At 37.5% G+C, this 16,781-nt stretch overlaps 1 protein-coding gene across 6 annotated transcripts in view; it reads right to left on the bottom strand.

Annotated features, from left to right (window-relative positions):
* The window catches only part of LOC106092417 (phospholipid scramblase 2), a 117,630-nt gene that overhangs the window by 51,421 nt on the left and 49,428 nt on the right, over positions 1-16,781 (bottom strand). The window lies entirely within an intron of this gene.

Genomic DNA, 16,781 nt, shown 5'->3' with positions numbered 1-16,781 from the left:
CGTACGTTGAGTTCGAAATTTTTCAACGCCCGTATTCGAGCGCTGCATGACCCGATACACTTTCAGTTATGAAGGAGAGTGAGTGAGTGAATGGTCAGGAAAAACAATTCGCATCGCTTTGACTTATGGCTTCTCTGCTGCAACCACTGCTGCTGCTGCAAAAGCGTTATGAATACTTTTTATTGCTTAAATTAAAGAACAAGTGATAAGACCAAAAAGCCGACCTCCCTATTGTACGAGTGTGTAAAGACGACCGACCGTCGTATATGTCGACTGGGTAAGATATGCCTGTATGATTAGTTATATGACGGTATTCATCGGTGGAAGTACATTTGTAATTACCTCCATGTATGAAAGACTTTAGGTATGAACATTAGGATGTGCTGAAAATTTCAGTTTAATTAATAAACGATTTATGCACAGACGAGCTTCCGCGTCCCTTAAGATATCGGAAATGGGTGAAACGAATAAAGCGAATCTAATCCTCACCACAAATCTGACATGGAAATCTGGGCCGTCCGTCCTATTCCCGAAAGTGTTTTGAGACGAAATGCATGATGGTTATGACGATCTGTTACTCTAATGATAGGTAATGAGGATAAATTACGCTTATGCAATGAATGTATATAAATGAGGATCGGAAGGGGGCTATTGATATATGCAATTATTAACCTCTACACTCAACGAAATTTGCCATTCAAAATAGCAAAACCAGTTTTTTCGTTCGTTCGTTGCCATAGAAAATGATACCGTAGATATTGAGCCTAGAAAGGTAAAACAAATTACTAATTAACTATTGGGTTGCCCAAAAAGTAATTGCGGATTTTTTAAAAGAAAGTAAATGCATTTTTAATAAAACTTAGAATGAACTTTAATCAAATATACTTTTCTTTACACATTTTTTCTAAAGCAAGCTAAAAGTAACAGCTGATAACTGACAGAAGAAAGAATGCAATTACAGAGTCACAAGCTGTGGAAAAATTTGTCAACGCCGACTATATGAAAAATCCGCAATTACTTTTTGGGCAACCCAATACAAGGTGATCAATAATTAGGATAATGGATCCCAATTATAAAGTAAACAAAAAGAACAAAATAAACAAGGATGTTATTTTGCACATTGCACATAAGGACCTTAATGGGTTACTAATCTCGTTATTAGTTCTCGCGAGCGACAACTTTACCAATAAGTACCCAAGCATTGGGTATTTACCGGGTAGAACACCCATAGGAAAAATCAATCACGGCGTTGACAAAACGACCACATTGGTTCATAAAAGTGAATCAACACACAGATGTTTATAAACCAAAAAACAGTTATGTTGAACAAAAAGTCCACATCCGTTCCCATTCTGACAACCTCTAGTACAACATTTTTTGAAAGATTGCAAAAAGTTGTTAACTCCTGAGTATAGAACCTGTGTTCCATCAATCCCATAGTGTGTTCATAAACACCTTACCACATTGCACCACGGCCGCCTATACACACACAATGTTTTAAAAATCATTTAAACTTATGGTTGGTATACATACATATTTCGTAGGGACGATGTTCACAACGGTCGGTGCATGAAACAACAACGCGTGTTCACAAAATCATCCACGCATGTTGACAATATTTCCAAGAATGTCCGTGTATGATAATGACACCATTTGTGCATGATTTTGCAACATATTTTCCTATCAGTGCTGTAATTTCAAGTGTCGGGAGATCAATCAACAGTAAACGACTTCTGCTAGGCGGTTACGGTTTTTACACTATAGATTGCAGTGAAAGAGGGTAATAAAAATAAGTGAATTACGTCGCCTCTAGCAGGCACAAGGAGAACAACAGCCATAGTGCAATTGGATGAAGTCAGAACGTTTCCCTGGAAAAAATATCCTGCTGCATAAAATTAAGTGGTTAAATGATACAACTTTTGATTTGGTCATGTTTGTAGATAATTTGCTTTGCCAAATTTGGCTTAAGCACAAGTTAATTTTTGTCCAATTTAAGGGACCAAAAATATTCATATATTATAATTATTGTTTTATTTTATGAAATAAATACTTCGATGTCCTATTTTTAGCCAAGTTCCTTGAAAATAATCGAAAATTTTTAATTAACGATAGGTAAATTGCTGCGGACAAAAACTCGCACATTTATGTTCGAAGTTTCGAATAGAATTATTCGATAACGTATACCATATTCCAACAAAATGCGAAACTCGATGGTAATAAGTCGATTGCGGATGTAAGAATTAGGCCCCGGTATGTAGAAGTCAATGAAGAAATCCGAAAGTATGGGCTGAGACCTAACAAAGACAATTTCTAACATTTGTACATATATATTAAGGGACATTCCATTTGCACTGCACCAACTGACAAGAGTGTTTTTTAACTACAAAATATTGAAGCATTATTACAGCTGAACCGACAAGCCACATTTTTTCCGGCAGCAAATAAATAAATTTTCTGTTAGTAGGACAGTCGGACTTCGATTATCGGGGAACCTCCATTATCCGGGATAGACAAGATATTTTTAAATCTCGTTCTTCTTCTGTTCCTGTGGTATTACAATGGACGAAAACGTCTAAGTGAGTCTGATGGCAGACTGCTACTTAAACCCAACCTAATGGAGATGATGAAACTGCCCTATTTTAGAAGTGTTTGCAATAAAGTTGCTTGATATGCCATGATGTGGCGGCCATAGATGAGCAGAGGAGAGACTAACTGCATTATTGTGTGATAATGCTCCTGGTACTCTCAAGTGAAAGACGTTAGTAATTGGAAAAAGTGCTCGGACAAGATCTTCAATGATTTTTCAAAACAAAGCCAATGCAATTTATAAAGTGATTAAAAAAGCTTGGGTAACTCAAAAACTTAGTGAATCCTTCTGCTAATAGACGACTGTTCGACACATCCAGACGTAAAATAAATTAAGTTCAGCCGATGGACCAAGGTGATAGATGAAGCTTTAAATGCCATTATCGAATATTGTATCAGATATAGAAATGAAAGATAAAATACATCCGATAAAGAAACAGAAATATTAAATGTAATGAAGGATCTTACCATAGAGGATAAAGAAAGATAGCTCAGGTGTAATAATGCTTCCAAATTTGCTGTTTTGTTCGATGGTGCAATTATAGATATGATATATGCCACAGATAAGACTCAGAAGGATAGTTCAGATGAAACTAATGGCGATGATAGTATTCGCCCAAAAATATCTTTAAAAGAAGCAATACATGGTTCTTCAATATTTTTTTGACTTCTTGGAGAGCCCTGGCTGCTCTTGCATTTTAGATCAAGACAAATTTTATTAAAAATATCTGTAAAAACTGAAAACAACATATTACTCCATAATCCGGGAAAATCGATTATCCGTAATGCATCCGGTCCCGAGCATCGAGGTCCGACTGTACATAGTTTGTTCTTGCAAATAAAAAGGTTTGTTTGCATTGAAAAGAGGGTGCGGATATTATTCCGCCCCATGCGACTATGGACATACAACTAAGCCAATAATCGGCTTGTTGCGCTGTCAAATTACTTAAAAAGTGACGACAAGAAAGAAAATCTAAGTTAGGAATTCCGTGCTACTTACAAAATCCTTAATTGTTTTCTATACCACGCCCCTATGTTGGTTCATGTCTGGTACTGTGTCCCCACCTAAGTTCCGGAGTCTATTAGACGCGAAAGCCGGCCAATGCACAGTGGGAGAAAATCGAAAAAAACTAATAAAAAATATGCCGTGTGAGAACTGGTAGAGAGAGATATCTTCTTGAAATTTGAAAAGGTTAGATCTGAGCGAAATTGTGTGCAAAATTTCAAGGCCTTAGTTTGTCCGGGCCCCTAAAGTTGGTCATCTCGGTATTTCGAAAATTTGTTGGGGCCGCCAAATTTTCATTTATAGTCCGATTTTCAAAATTCTTTTTCTAAATAGTGCTCGAAAATCCCTACAAAAAATTCCGCTTGAGGTTGTGCACAATACCTCCATTGGTTTCGTGGATATACGGGTTTTAATTTTTATTGATTGAAATTTTGGCCGAAATTCGCTTTGTATTTTTGTAATTTTTGCATTTCTTGGTAAAAAAAAATGTTTCCATTGATTAGTCTTTCTTGAAAAAACTTGATAAAATACCTTGATTTTTTCTTTTTTGTTTGTAAAGAGGACATATTGTAGATGCTTTTAAAGTGAAATTTGAAGAAGATATGTCAACTTATACGGGTGCTCTATGAACTTCAAAATAGTTCAAATTTTATATTAAAAAATTGGAAAACCCCTTGAGTTCAAAATTTCCAAAGCCCAGGAGCACTTTTTTTTACTCCACATGTCTGCTAAGGCCATGCAAAAAATGTTTTTTACCTAACAATATTTGTAGCTTCCACAGCAAATTTACTATTGTTGGGATATCGAGCACTATTAAGCAAAAAAAAAAAGAATTTTGAATTTGTTCGTCGCCCACGCACTTAAATCGGACTGCGTCGCACAGTGTGGTGAGTTCATAGTAATGTTGGCCAAAAATAGAGAGTTAACATAGGTGGATAAAACTTGGACCAAAAATGATCCACATTTTGGAATAGGTCCCATATGGACCGATCTTCCGATTTTACTTCCCGAGACCATAAAATGCTCATTTTTTATCCGATTTCCCTCAAGTTTGAAACAATTACTTATTTTGGGCCTCTCCAAAACAAGTGGCCGAGTAGGAAGTCTTTCTATATACCGATGTCTTATACACCGATTTCCCGATTGATAGTTGGCCTATCAAAGACCTATTTTTCATCCGATTGTGTTGAAATTTAAATAAGCGAGTTATTTTACACCTCTCAAATTGGACCATATTTGGGTATTGCTTCCATTTCTTCCGATCTATCGATTTTGAGTCTCGGGACCATAAGAAACATATTTGTCATATTTTCATTTCCCTTTTGGACAATACCTTTATGGATGTTGCAAGTCAAAATCCATTGCGTGCAAAATTTCAACCAAATCTGGAGATAAGTTTATATGGGAGGATTTTGGCCGTATTTGCCACGGTTATTGAAGGTCATAACAAAACACTCCATGCTACATTTGATAAACTAGGCATTTCGGGAATAACAGCACCTTTTGTCACAGAAAAAATTACACTATACAAGATACTTATACTACCCCTATGGTTATACGGTTCTGAAGTATGGTAGCAAAGGCAGACGAGGTAGTACTTGCCGTATTTGAGAGAAATATTCGTGGTAAAATTTATGGACCATTTTATGTTGAAGAAGAGAAGAAGTGTTCACTCATAATCCTGGGTACGGGGTATTCTCACCCGAAGCATTGAGATCGAAGGCGCTCTATCTGTTAAGCGCGGACCCTCTGAAATCGCTGGATTGCCTCCTAGGCGGTTTCCAACCCCCTTCCAGTGTCTCAAGAAGTCAAATCAAAGTACCACTTTATATGGGAGTTCTCCAATCCTATCCTATGGTGGTGGGCGTAAAAAGATCAATAACTTTTCTTGATGCAGGAAAATGCACCTGATACTTTTACAGGATTAAGAACATAATTTTTAGGACTTGAAAACAAAAACACTAAAGCGAATGATTTTTAAATACAGAGTTCATCTATAATGTCGAGACTTATAAGAGAATCACTCGTGCAAAACTTCGTGAGAATCGGTTTACCAATAACGATATAAATGCAATTTGATGAGATCTATACGTAGCTTAAAACTACAAGAAGGAGGTGATGCAGTTGCTCACATAAATGCAATGAACGACTTTTTTACAAAACTACGCGATGTTGGTGAAGAAAGTTTGTCTGATAAATGGAGTGCTGCCATGCTTTTGAGTAGCTTGCCCGAAGGATACGATACTCTTATTACATTTCCAGAATCCCGCAAGGAGGAAGAGGTACCATTCGCTTAGTGCAACAAAGAGAAATTGTAGAATACGAAAGACGGCAACACGTAAGCAGTGATGGAAGTTTTGAAAGCAGTGGCTGGTAATAGAAGTATACCCTATCTCTGTAAGAAGTCAGGAACCAAAAGAATAACTGCATCAAGTGTAAAAACTGGAAAAGTGAGCAAAATGCTAATAAAACGAATCCGGCTAAAGAAAAGGTAAACAGGCTATCCAAGAGTGTAGATTTTTTATTCAATTTTTGCAAGAATAAGAAGTTTTCTTGGCTTTTCAATTCTGGTGCCACACGACACACAGTAAGTGAAAGAATTTTAATGAAAGCTACAAAAGCTCGATTGAACTGGCAAATGGACAGGCTGTGGCTATTGAAGAAATTGGTTTAGCTGAGATTGTTGTGTGTGATGAATTTGGTAACCAACATACATTGAAGTTGAGTGAAGTATTGTAGTGTGTTTGGTTGGTAACATACTATCAGTGAGACAGCTTACAAAATCAGGATACAACGTATCATTTGAAGACAGCAATTGTTACATAAATTTTGGAAATAAAAATGTCGGAATGTCAGATATTGACTGTGGAATGTATATTTTATGGCAACCAGTTTTTGTCAATGCGGTATTGCAACATAATGAAAATTGCATTCACAAATGGCATCGGAAGCTAGAACATCGTGATCCGGAAGCGATTCGATGAATGTGTAAGGAAAACATGGTTGAAAATTAAAAAAAATTGTGGACTATGGATTAAAGGAAAGTGGCGAATCTTGTGCTAAGGGTAAAATGACACGAATGCCATTTCCTAAGCAATCGATGACGAAATCAACAGTTACTTTAAAATTAATCCATAGTGACGTATGCCTCCGTAGGAGGCCACCGTAGCGCAGAGGTTAGCATGTCCGCCTATGACACTGAACGCCTGGGTTCAAATCCTGGCGAGACCATCAGAAAAAATTTTCAGCGGTGGTTTTTCCCCCTAATGCTGGCAACATTTGTGAGGTACTATGCCATGTAAAACTTCTCTCCAAAGAGATGTCGCACTGCGGCACGCCGTTCGGACTCGGCTGTAAAATGGAGGCCCCTTATCATTGAGCTTAAAACTTGAATCGGACTGCACTCATTGATATGTGAGATGTTGCCCCTGTTCCTTAGTGGAATGTTCATGGACAAAATTAGTTTGTTGTTGTTTGTTGACGTATGTGGGCCAATGCAATCAACTACACCTTCTGGAAAAAGATTTTTGGTAACATTTATAGAAGATTTCTCTGGTTTTACCGTAATAAGGTTGTTATCGCAAAAATCTGAGGTGTTATAGACATTTAAGGATTTTGTTACATTGTGCAGCACTAAATTTGGACGCATTCCAAAGAAAATTCGATCCGACAGGGGAAGCTATTGAAAGCCAATTTACTGCTCCGTATTCCTCACAACAGAATGGAAAGGCGGAACGAAAACACAGAACTTTGATTGAAATGGCAAGGTGTATGTTAATAGAGGCAAATTTACCGCACATTTTTTGGGGAGGAGCAGTTTTAACCGCCAATTTGATACAGAATAGTTTTAGCCAGAACAACTAATGCTACTCCATACGAATTGCGGTACGGAATAAAACCAAGTCTAGAGAAGTTTCACGTTATTCAATTTTATTGAATCCAAGAGGTAAAAGATTATTAATTGAGGAGGAGATACTAGAAGAAAACGCTACAGAAGAAAATGTAATCAATATTCCAACTGAAAGCAGCTGCTCAGTAGAAGATTTAAATATTTCTGAGCAACAAAATGATATTAGAACATCAAACAGATCTACTAAATGCATTGCAGCAAGGAGACTTATTGATGAAATATGGACAGAAAATGAGATAAAGGAGCCAAAATCATCTGAAGAAGCAGTTAGCAGTGCAGAAAGTGTACAGTGGATGGAAGCTATGCAAGACGAATTAGAATCGCTTCAATCCAATCAGACCTGGAATCTCGTTTCACTTCCTGAAGAAAGAACAGCAATTAGAATTAAATGGATATTTGAAGTGAGAAGCGATGTTAATGGTCAAGTTAGTATATTCAAGGCACGACTATTCGCTCAAGGGTTTTCACAGAAATTCGGTGTCGATTGTGACGAAGTTTTTGCACATGTTGCGACACATACCTCGTTTCGAATCCTGCTGTCAATTGCTGGTAAGAAAAAAATGATTGTAAATCAATTTGATGTCATTTTTAAATGGAAAGCTCTCTGCAACCATTTATATGAAACAACCTCCAGGGTTTCAAGAGGACAATGAGCAGGTGTGTTTGCTAAAGAAAAGTATTTATGGACTGAAACAGGCAGCTTGGTCTTTTAATATGGTTTTACATGAAGCTCTTGAAAAATTGGGATTCGAAGAATGCATAAATGATGTATGTTTTACTTGGGAAATATATGTGAAACGTTGAGCTCTAAACTTGTTTATGTCGACGATATCATTGTAGTGTGTCCCATATCAGAACAATTAACTTATATCGCAAATGCTTTGTCAAAGAATTTCACGATCACAAACTTGGTGAAATTAAACATTATCTGTGAATTCAAATTTCATTTCCAAAGAAGGTAAAGAAAACTTTCAGCTATGTCAGTCATCGTACTTAGAAAGAATTGTACACAAATATGGTATGCTGAATTCAAAGCTTGTAAGAACGCCAATGGATGTTAGTTACGGGAAAGCAGAAGGGTCAAATACAAAGTATCGGAAACTCATTGGGCGCTTTTTATATATATCGACTAATACAAGACCGGATATTTCAGCTTCTGTAAATATCTTGGCTCAAATGGTTTCTTAACCAAAAATGGAAGATTGGTTTCTGTGTAAAAGAGTTTTGAAGCATCTTAATTCTACTTCGGAACAAAGCTAAAATTAAAATTAAGAAAATGAAGAGGGTATCTTTGGATATGCCGATGCAAATTGGGCGGAAGAAGGAAGTGAGAGAAAATCCAATAGTGATAGAATATTATTTTTATAATGGAGGTACAATTGGATGGTCTTGTCAGAAACAAACACTTGTTGCATCTTCAACATGCGAGGCTGAGAACATTTCTTTATCAAAGAAACAATTGGTTAGGGCAATTGTTGGTAGAAATACATCATCCTGCCAGTGAACCAACATTAATTTACAATGACAATCAAAGCTTATTGCGTTTCCGAACCAAACACATGGATACAAAATACAAATTAACAAACGATTTAGTAAATAAAGGAATAATAAAGTGCACATATTATCCAACGGAGGAGATGATAGCCGATATATTAACCAAACCACTAACAGCATGTAAACATATACATAGATCTCTACGAAAAGTGATTGAGGAGGAGTATTTTTATAAACTTTGTATTCAAATACTTGTTAAATTTCATCACTATCGTTTTTATTTTGTATTTTATGGAATAGAAAATATAAATTTGTTTTATGTCATTACGTTAATAAATTTTGAATCGAATAAAACGATTTGTCGGCCACTTGAATTATTCAATATAGAGACGGCCTAGAGGCGAAGCCCATTGTACACATACAAATACAAATTTTTCCCATGAACATTCCACTAAGGAACAGGGGCAAACTTCTCACATATCAATGAGTGCAGTCCGATTCAAGCTCAATGATAAGGGGCCTCCTTTTTATAGCCGAGTACGAACGGCGTGCGGCAGTGCGACACCTCTTTGGAGAGAAGTTTTACATGGCATAGTACCTCACGTGGTCATTTGTTAACCGATTTTGTCGAAATTTGGCAGGATTTGATTTTGTCTTGACTCTCAACCAGGATTCACTGAATAAGGTTAAGCCAAGCGATCAGCCGATATACTTTTTTTTTAATATTTGGCAGTACTTGGCATTGAGGATGTCAACTTGTTCTCTTTTTACATTCATTCTTTGTTTACGTTTTCTCCTATATGATGACATTTTCAATCGTCAGATTTGACATCCTTAATGATGTTTATGGGGCCTATCCACTTTGTGTTTTGCATGTGACCTAACCTTCTATTAGTGAATCCTGACTCTCAACATTACTGGTGAATTTCATAGAATTCGGTTCAGATTTAGATATAACTCTCATGTATATATATCGCCCGATGTTCACCCCTAGAGCCACTGCAAGCCCATTTATTGACCAATCCTGCCAAAATTTTGTGTAACGCTTTATTGACGACTTCCACAATATCTATAGAGTTTGGTAGAAATTGGTTCAGATTAAGATACAGTTCCGATATATATGTGCTCATTTCTTAACCGATTCTCTCAAAATTTGGCAGGAAGGATTTTCTTATGACTTTTGGTATTATTGGTGAATTTCATAGAAATCGGTTCATATTTAGATATAGCTGCCTTTTCATTTCTAGAGCCACGGCAAGAGCATTTATTGACCAATCTTGCGCAACGCTTTCCTCGACGATTGCCACAATATCCAAGATGTTTGGTCAAAATCGGTTCAGATTTAGATGTAGCTTCCATATATATGTTCGTCAGATTTTGGGTAATTTGCAATAATGTTATCATTTGTCAACCGTAGTTATTACAGTTTGAACATATTTGCTTCGCTCGAAATTTGATACGGGTTGTATGATAACCCATCTGAAAACATCCGCCGATGTTCATCAAAATTGGTTAGGAATTGATATAGCTCCCACTTTGTACTTATAGGGTAGGTGTAGGGTATATAAAGTCAGCACCGCCCGACTTTTGCCTTCCTTACTGGTTTTAATTAATATACACCTTTTTTCGTTTAGCTTTACTATACAATAAATAAATTATATTCCATTGCGAAATTTTGATTCCAAAAATGAACAAAAATTAAGAAAAATTCCTAAAAATATGCGGCCGATATAAATTTTTACGTTTTACTCACAAAGAGAAAGCAAAATTTCAAGATTGCGGCAATTGAGAAGCTGCAAAGCTTAAATTAGTGACTTTTTTGTCGAAAATTGGGACAACATTGATGGCGTGTACTTGGCGATATGATGTAGGCAACCCTTCCTTGACATAGGCTTGCTGTTTGTTTTTGAGCAGATCGCTGTATGTCCTACTCTTTGTAATGGTATCCACAATACGTTCCATGGTTTAGAGTAGAAAGGACGTAAGGCTTATAAGTCTGTAGGCCTTTGGTGTCGTATAACTTGCCTTGGCAGGCTTGGGTATAAATACCACCCTTGCCTCCTGTTAGGCTTTTGGAGTATATGCAAGACCTAGGCACGCTGTGAAAATAGTGGCCAAATAGGGCGCCAGAGAATCGGCCTCCTTCTGAAGTAACGCCGGAAATTTTCCATCAGATCCGGGTGGCTTAAATCTTCCGAATTTTGTGATTAATCTTCCGAATTTTGTCCAGTTTGCTTTTAACTTTTTACGGAAGCTTATCGGATTCAACGCTGGCCGTGTTATTCCTAACCTGATGTGGCGATGGTCAAAGAAGGAGTTCTCCATGGAGACCCTACAATCCTGAACCACATCGATCAGATTTCCGAACATATTGTCACATCTAAAAACTCCTCCTTAAAACTACTAACAAAGGTAATACCGCTACCAATATTTAGTGTTATTGGGTCGCTAGTATTCAAGAATTCTGCAAGGGCTTTGCCCTCTTATTAATGTTGGTTCTACTATGGTTCAGTCCAGAAACTTTGTTCCGGGTCGTCCATGGCTCCTGAATTAAGGCAATATGAATCTTGACCTTTCTGATTTTCTTTATCAGAGCGTGTGTGGCTGTCTCGCTCCGGTAGAGGTTTATCTGAAAGACCTCAATCCAATCCTCAAGCCAAACTTGTCACGAAGACTTGATCAATGCCCACCAAAAGGAGAGTTCCCTTACTCCCTCTCGTCCCTATGAAAGACCTCCAATTTCTCCGCGACCAAACCTTGGTTTTGCATGTCTAAGAATCTCAATATGCGAGCCGTCGCGAATTTACAGCTCTATCCCTTAATGAAGACTGTCGCTTTTGTGAGCTGGGGGATGTCCATCTTTCTCACCAGGTCAAGCTTTGCGCTCCAGGGAGTGTGGATACTTCCGACGATCTTTTTGACAGTACATCAGTACATTCTGCTGACGCAAAGCGCAGCGTTAAGATGCCCCCTCCATAATCGCAGCTCACTATTTGTATTGGTGGACCCTTCAACCATATCCTCCACTTGGGACCGATGATCTGGTGGAATCCTACCGGATGCACTGCCGATATTGATGACTGCCAAAGTCAGCTTATCTCTGCTGTGTTTCTCTGCCACTCTGGCGTAAGAGTGCGGCTCCTTACCTTTTTCAGCGATCATTTTGCCTTCCGTGATGACAGTGGCGTCCTTTTCAGGGAACGTGCGCGCTTCCTTCGTTCCTGTTCCGACTTTGACTCTCTCCGCAGGACACTGTCTGGATTCTCCATTGCGGGAGGGCAGGCTTAGTCTTCCCAGATTACTTGAAAGCGGGTAGCTCTTATTCAGCGTTTTAGAAGTGTTAAGCTCTTCGGTAGATCTGATTATCTTCCCAGCTTCCGTAGAAGTGCTTGGAATGTCAGTTCTATCCCTTCCAGTATCCTGCACTTTTGCCCGATTGCGCTGCCGGTGTATACCCCTTACTCTCCTTCGTCGTGCTTTCTCGGTCTTATTGTAAGCTTTGCAAAGCCCTCGCTCACTATTACCGTCATACCGCTGTCCTCATCTCTCGATTTGGCTGCGATGACTACTTCGTTGACACTGTCGCTGTCGGAATTTGAATCTGAAGCACCACATTCACTCAAAGGCTAAGGACGAACTGCGCATCCCTCTGGTTTATCCGTCTCTTCCTCATTTTTTAGTCTAACTAATGACTGGGCGCTTGAAGCGTTACTCTCGGATACAGGTGCCAACGCACCCAAACCTATAGGAGAGGCAGACAACATACAACGGGTCTTGGGATCCCATTTTGAGCCTACTCTTCAAAGGCTTTACATTTTTTGCGTAATAGGTAGTACCTATTCCGAAATACAGATGTTTTTCTTTGAGCATCGACATGAAAACACGTTCGCTCTGTTCAACGGTTACCAGATATACTTCAAATGGACTTTTTTGGTATGTAAAGTAAAAAAAAAAATTGTATCATCAGCTTAAACTTGAAACGAAACTCGATTGATATGTACGAAGTTTGGTCTTGTTCCTTAGTGGAATGTTCATGGGCAAATTTGCAAAGTACACATATGCCCGGCAACAACAGCACCCGAAATTTTTTAGTTTTATAAATAAATACAGCCACTTAATACCAAATCTTCAATTCGGGTTCTTGACGCCTCAATTTTTAGTTGATTTGGCTTAAAATTTCTTGAAATTACAAAATTACACTCACCCCCAACACTCAAATTAAATGCAACTCAGATAGGTCAATGAATAGATATTGCCCCCAACCGATCCTTTACTATGACTTTCTGAGCCTTTAGAAGTATCAGTCATTACTTTGATTTCCTCAATTAATTCAAATATTAAGTCAAAAATGTAGATTTTTAATGGTGGATACTAAATTTAATGCTACATCTAATGCCTCTGGACATTGTGGCTACCTAAATTGCAGCGAGCACTGCCGTGAGGTTAAAGGAGCTTTCTCATTGGTCATGTGGCGATTACAGACTCTGTGTTAACCTTGATACAATATCCGATGTTCCAGGCAGTGTGGATTGCACACTACCTGAGCCGCTTTTTAATAAAAATTACGGTACCACTATTCCTGGTAGAACCGATTGGAACTACGATATCCCTTGTAACAGAAGTTACATAGACATCTATACGGATGGTTCCACACTAAACGACCAGATGGGCTTTGGGGTGTACTCTAAAAATCTAGAACCGGTCATATCGAAGAGGTTGCCCGACCACTGCAGTGTGTATCAAGCGGAGATCCTTGCAATTAAGGAAGTGGTGGAATAGCTAAGATATAATGTCATTACGACGATTGGCATAAATATCTTCTCAAACAGCCAGGCACAAAAACAGCCAGCCACAAAACTGCCCTCGACAGTCGCAGATCTCTCAACGAGATGGCTGAACAGTTCAAAATTCACCTGTTCTAGGTGCCGGGCCACAGAGATATCTCTAAAGCAAACGAACTTGCGAGACTAGGAACTACCCTCCAGGGACACTGGAATTTGTATCTTATCTTATATCTTCTCAAACAGCCAGGCACAAAAACAGCCAGCCACAAAACTGCCCTCGACAGTCGCAGATCTCTCAACGAGATGGCTGAACAGTTCAAAATTCACCTGTTCTAGGTGCCGGGCCACAGAGATATCTCTAAAGCAAACGAACTTGCGAGACTAGGAACTACCCTCCAGGGACACTGGAATTTGTGGGTATGCCTCTAGCGACATGTAAGCTAAATTTTCAGGACCAGGCCCGAAGGGCAACGAATGATAGATGGTCACAAAGAGAGGGTGTGAGCATTCCAAAACTATGTGCTGTCATTGGCTAGAACAGACGTCTCAGTCATTGTGTCCGTCATGACATCTTAATAAGTGTGAAAATTTTAAAAATATGAGTCCTGCACCCAATAGCGACCACAATTAAAAAAATAATTGATGTAACTTTACCAATTTTACAGTAACAGAAGAATTTTGACAATTTTCGTTTTGAAAAAATGTGGGGTGGACCCCCCCAAAATAAAATCCTGGTTACGTCCTTGTCTCCCATATAAATATATCTTTCAACCAATATGGCCTGTAAAAGCCACAGTTTTGGTCCGATCTTTACACAATTTGCATGAGATGTTTTATTTAACGTCTCACAGTGGGCCAAATGGCAAAAAAATTGGAAATAAGTCTACAACTTTTTATCTGTTGATTTTAGCCATACAAAATGTTCTAGACATTTGTAGAGGAGGACATAGGCTTTCAGAAAAGTGCTGTTGTTGGTCCATATCTTTAATACAGGGTGAGCTACAGGGTGTCAAAGTTGACCACTTTTGACTTCTCCAAGCTTCGGGGGGCCATAACTTTTGATCTACTCAACCGATTTACATGATTTAGGACTCTAGAGAAAGAGCTTGACAAGATCTAAAAAACTTATGCATAAAGTACCATGCCATCGTGTACTGTTAAGGAGTTATGAATTGTTTAATTTTAAAATATGAAAATTTGGCCTTGGTTTTTTTCAGTGTTTTTTAAATAACTCCGTCAATTTTAAAGCTATAAACTTCATACTTCACACAAATTATGCCAGCATATGTGTGCATAAAATACAAAAGGAATCACGTGAATATCTTTGGCGGTTTAAAAATGGCATCGTTTTCAATATGAAAAATATTTTTTTTGTCAAAAAATTGCAAAATTTTTCAAAAAAGATACTCCCATTTCCTTTAAGTTTTCGCAAACTTTGGCCATCAAAGCATTATCATTTCTTTCCATTTTCACAAAGTCGAGGTATTAAGAAAAGTTTTAAGTGCTAATTTGGCTAATTTCGATATCAAACAACACCGTTATCTTAAGACCAAAATGGCCAATTTTTTTACTAAACTTCAAAAGTTTCTCACTGGAAAAAAAGTTCCACGGGGATTTTTTCGCTTTTTTTGAACTTAAATGAAAGCTTAAAATGTTCCCAACATTTTAAGGTATGTCTCGCCATATCCTAGCCATAAATGAGATCGTAGCGATCAAAATACTGAAAAAAGTCAATTTTCAAGTAGTGCTATATTCATTGCTAAAAAACAAGTATTACGTCACATTTTATTGCAAAGATGTTAAATAAACTTTTATTTGGTAACACTTCTTCTACAAAACACAAAAAGAATCATGGAAATATCTCTATTCTATTCCATTTTATGGAACCGGCAATAAAAAAGTCAATTTTTCAAAAAAGTCGAATTTCCCAAATTTTGTTTTTGTTGTCCTAATTGCACATGACACACTATAGCCATATTTACGCAACATACCTTATCGTAAAGGAAATTTTCATACCTTTCCAACAATGTATAAAACATTTCTCTACTCGGATTCTATCTACTCTAAAATTCATTTACACTTCATTAAACTCTATATAAAAATGTCTATTTGTGAAATGGAACCTTATATGGGGCCTACACTAAAACATTGATAGATTTGCCCAGGGTTTACAATACAAATGTGTTAGAATAAAAAAAGGTCTCCTGCCAAAGTTTAAAAAAATTGGAATAAAAATATGTGTTTTAGAGCGAAAACACTTCGCATCGGCGTGCGTTTGTATAGTACCTACATCTATTTTTAATGTAAGCTGATGATTTTTGAATAAAAAGTAACCTAGAAATATACCTGCATATATATATATATTTGTGTTAAGATTTGATGCAGACAAATGTTACCTGTTTCGCTATGTCGAATTCCCAGGAAATCCACCGTATCAATGAATGTGAAAAAACCTACCCATAAAAAATTCATTGTCATTTTTTTTAACCAAATTCGAGTCCAGGTAAATAATTATAGAAGAGTAAGTAAAAAGAGGCACTTTGGACCCCTTTTTACGATTGCGTCTGATACCTGAAATGGGTCATTAATTGTGAATATATTGCATAAATATTTGAACAAAATCCAAATTTTCTTCATTATATTTTGTAGAGGCGTAAAGGACATTTATAAGTTATGGAAGTCATACTGAAGTATTCCACTCTTTCGAAAATTGTATGGGACATCAAAAATGATTCCAAATCATACACGGAGTCATTTAAGGAACTTGTTTACACTTTGGACCACATATATGGAATAAGGCTAAATAAAGACGCTTTAGACAAACTTGAAAAATTCTACAAATCATTTGAGAGAAGGTTGCCAGAATGTTCATTCGCAAAAATCAAGTTTTTCAAAATGTATGAGAAGTGGCTGAAATCGGATCTACTTATTGAAATTAAACCGCTGATTCCCGGCCGGCCTAGCAAAGCATACGACGAAGTTACGGAGAAAACCAAAAAGA

The sequence above is a fragment of the Stomoxys calcitrans genome, chromosome 1, assembly GCF_963082655.1.
Source record: "Stomoxys calcitrans chromosome 1, idStoCalc2.1, whole genome shotgun sequence".
Taxonomy (NCBI): Eukaryota; Metazoa; Arthropoda; class Insecta; order Diptera; family Muscidae; genus Stomoxys; species Stomoxys calcitrans.
The sequence above is the reverse complement of the archived record's forward strand: the minus strand, read 5'-3'. Positions and strand labels throughout refer to the sequence as shown.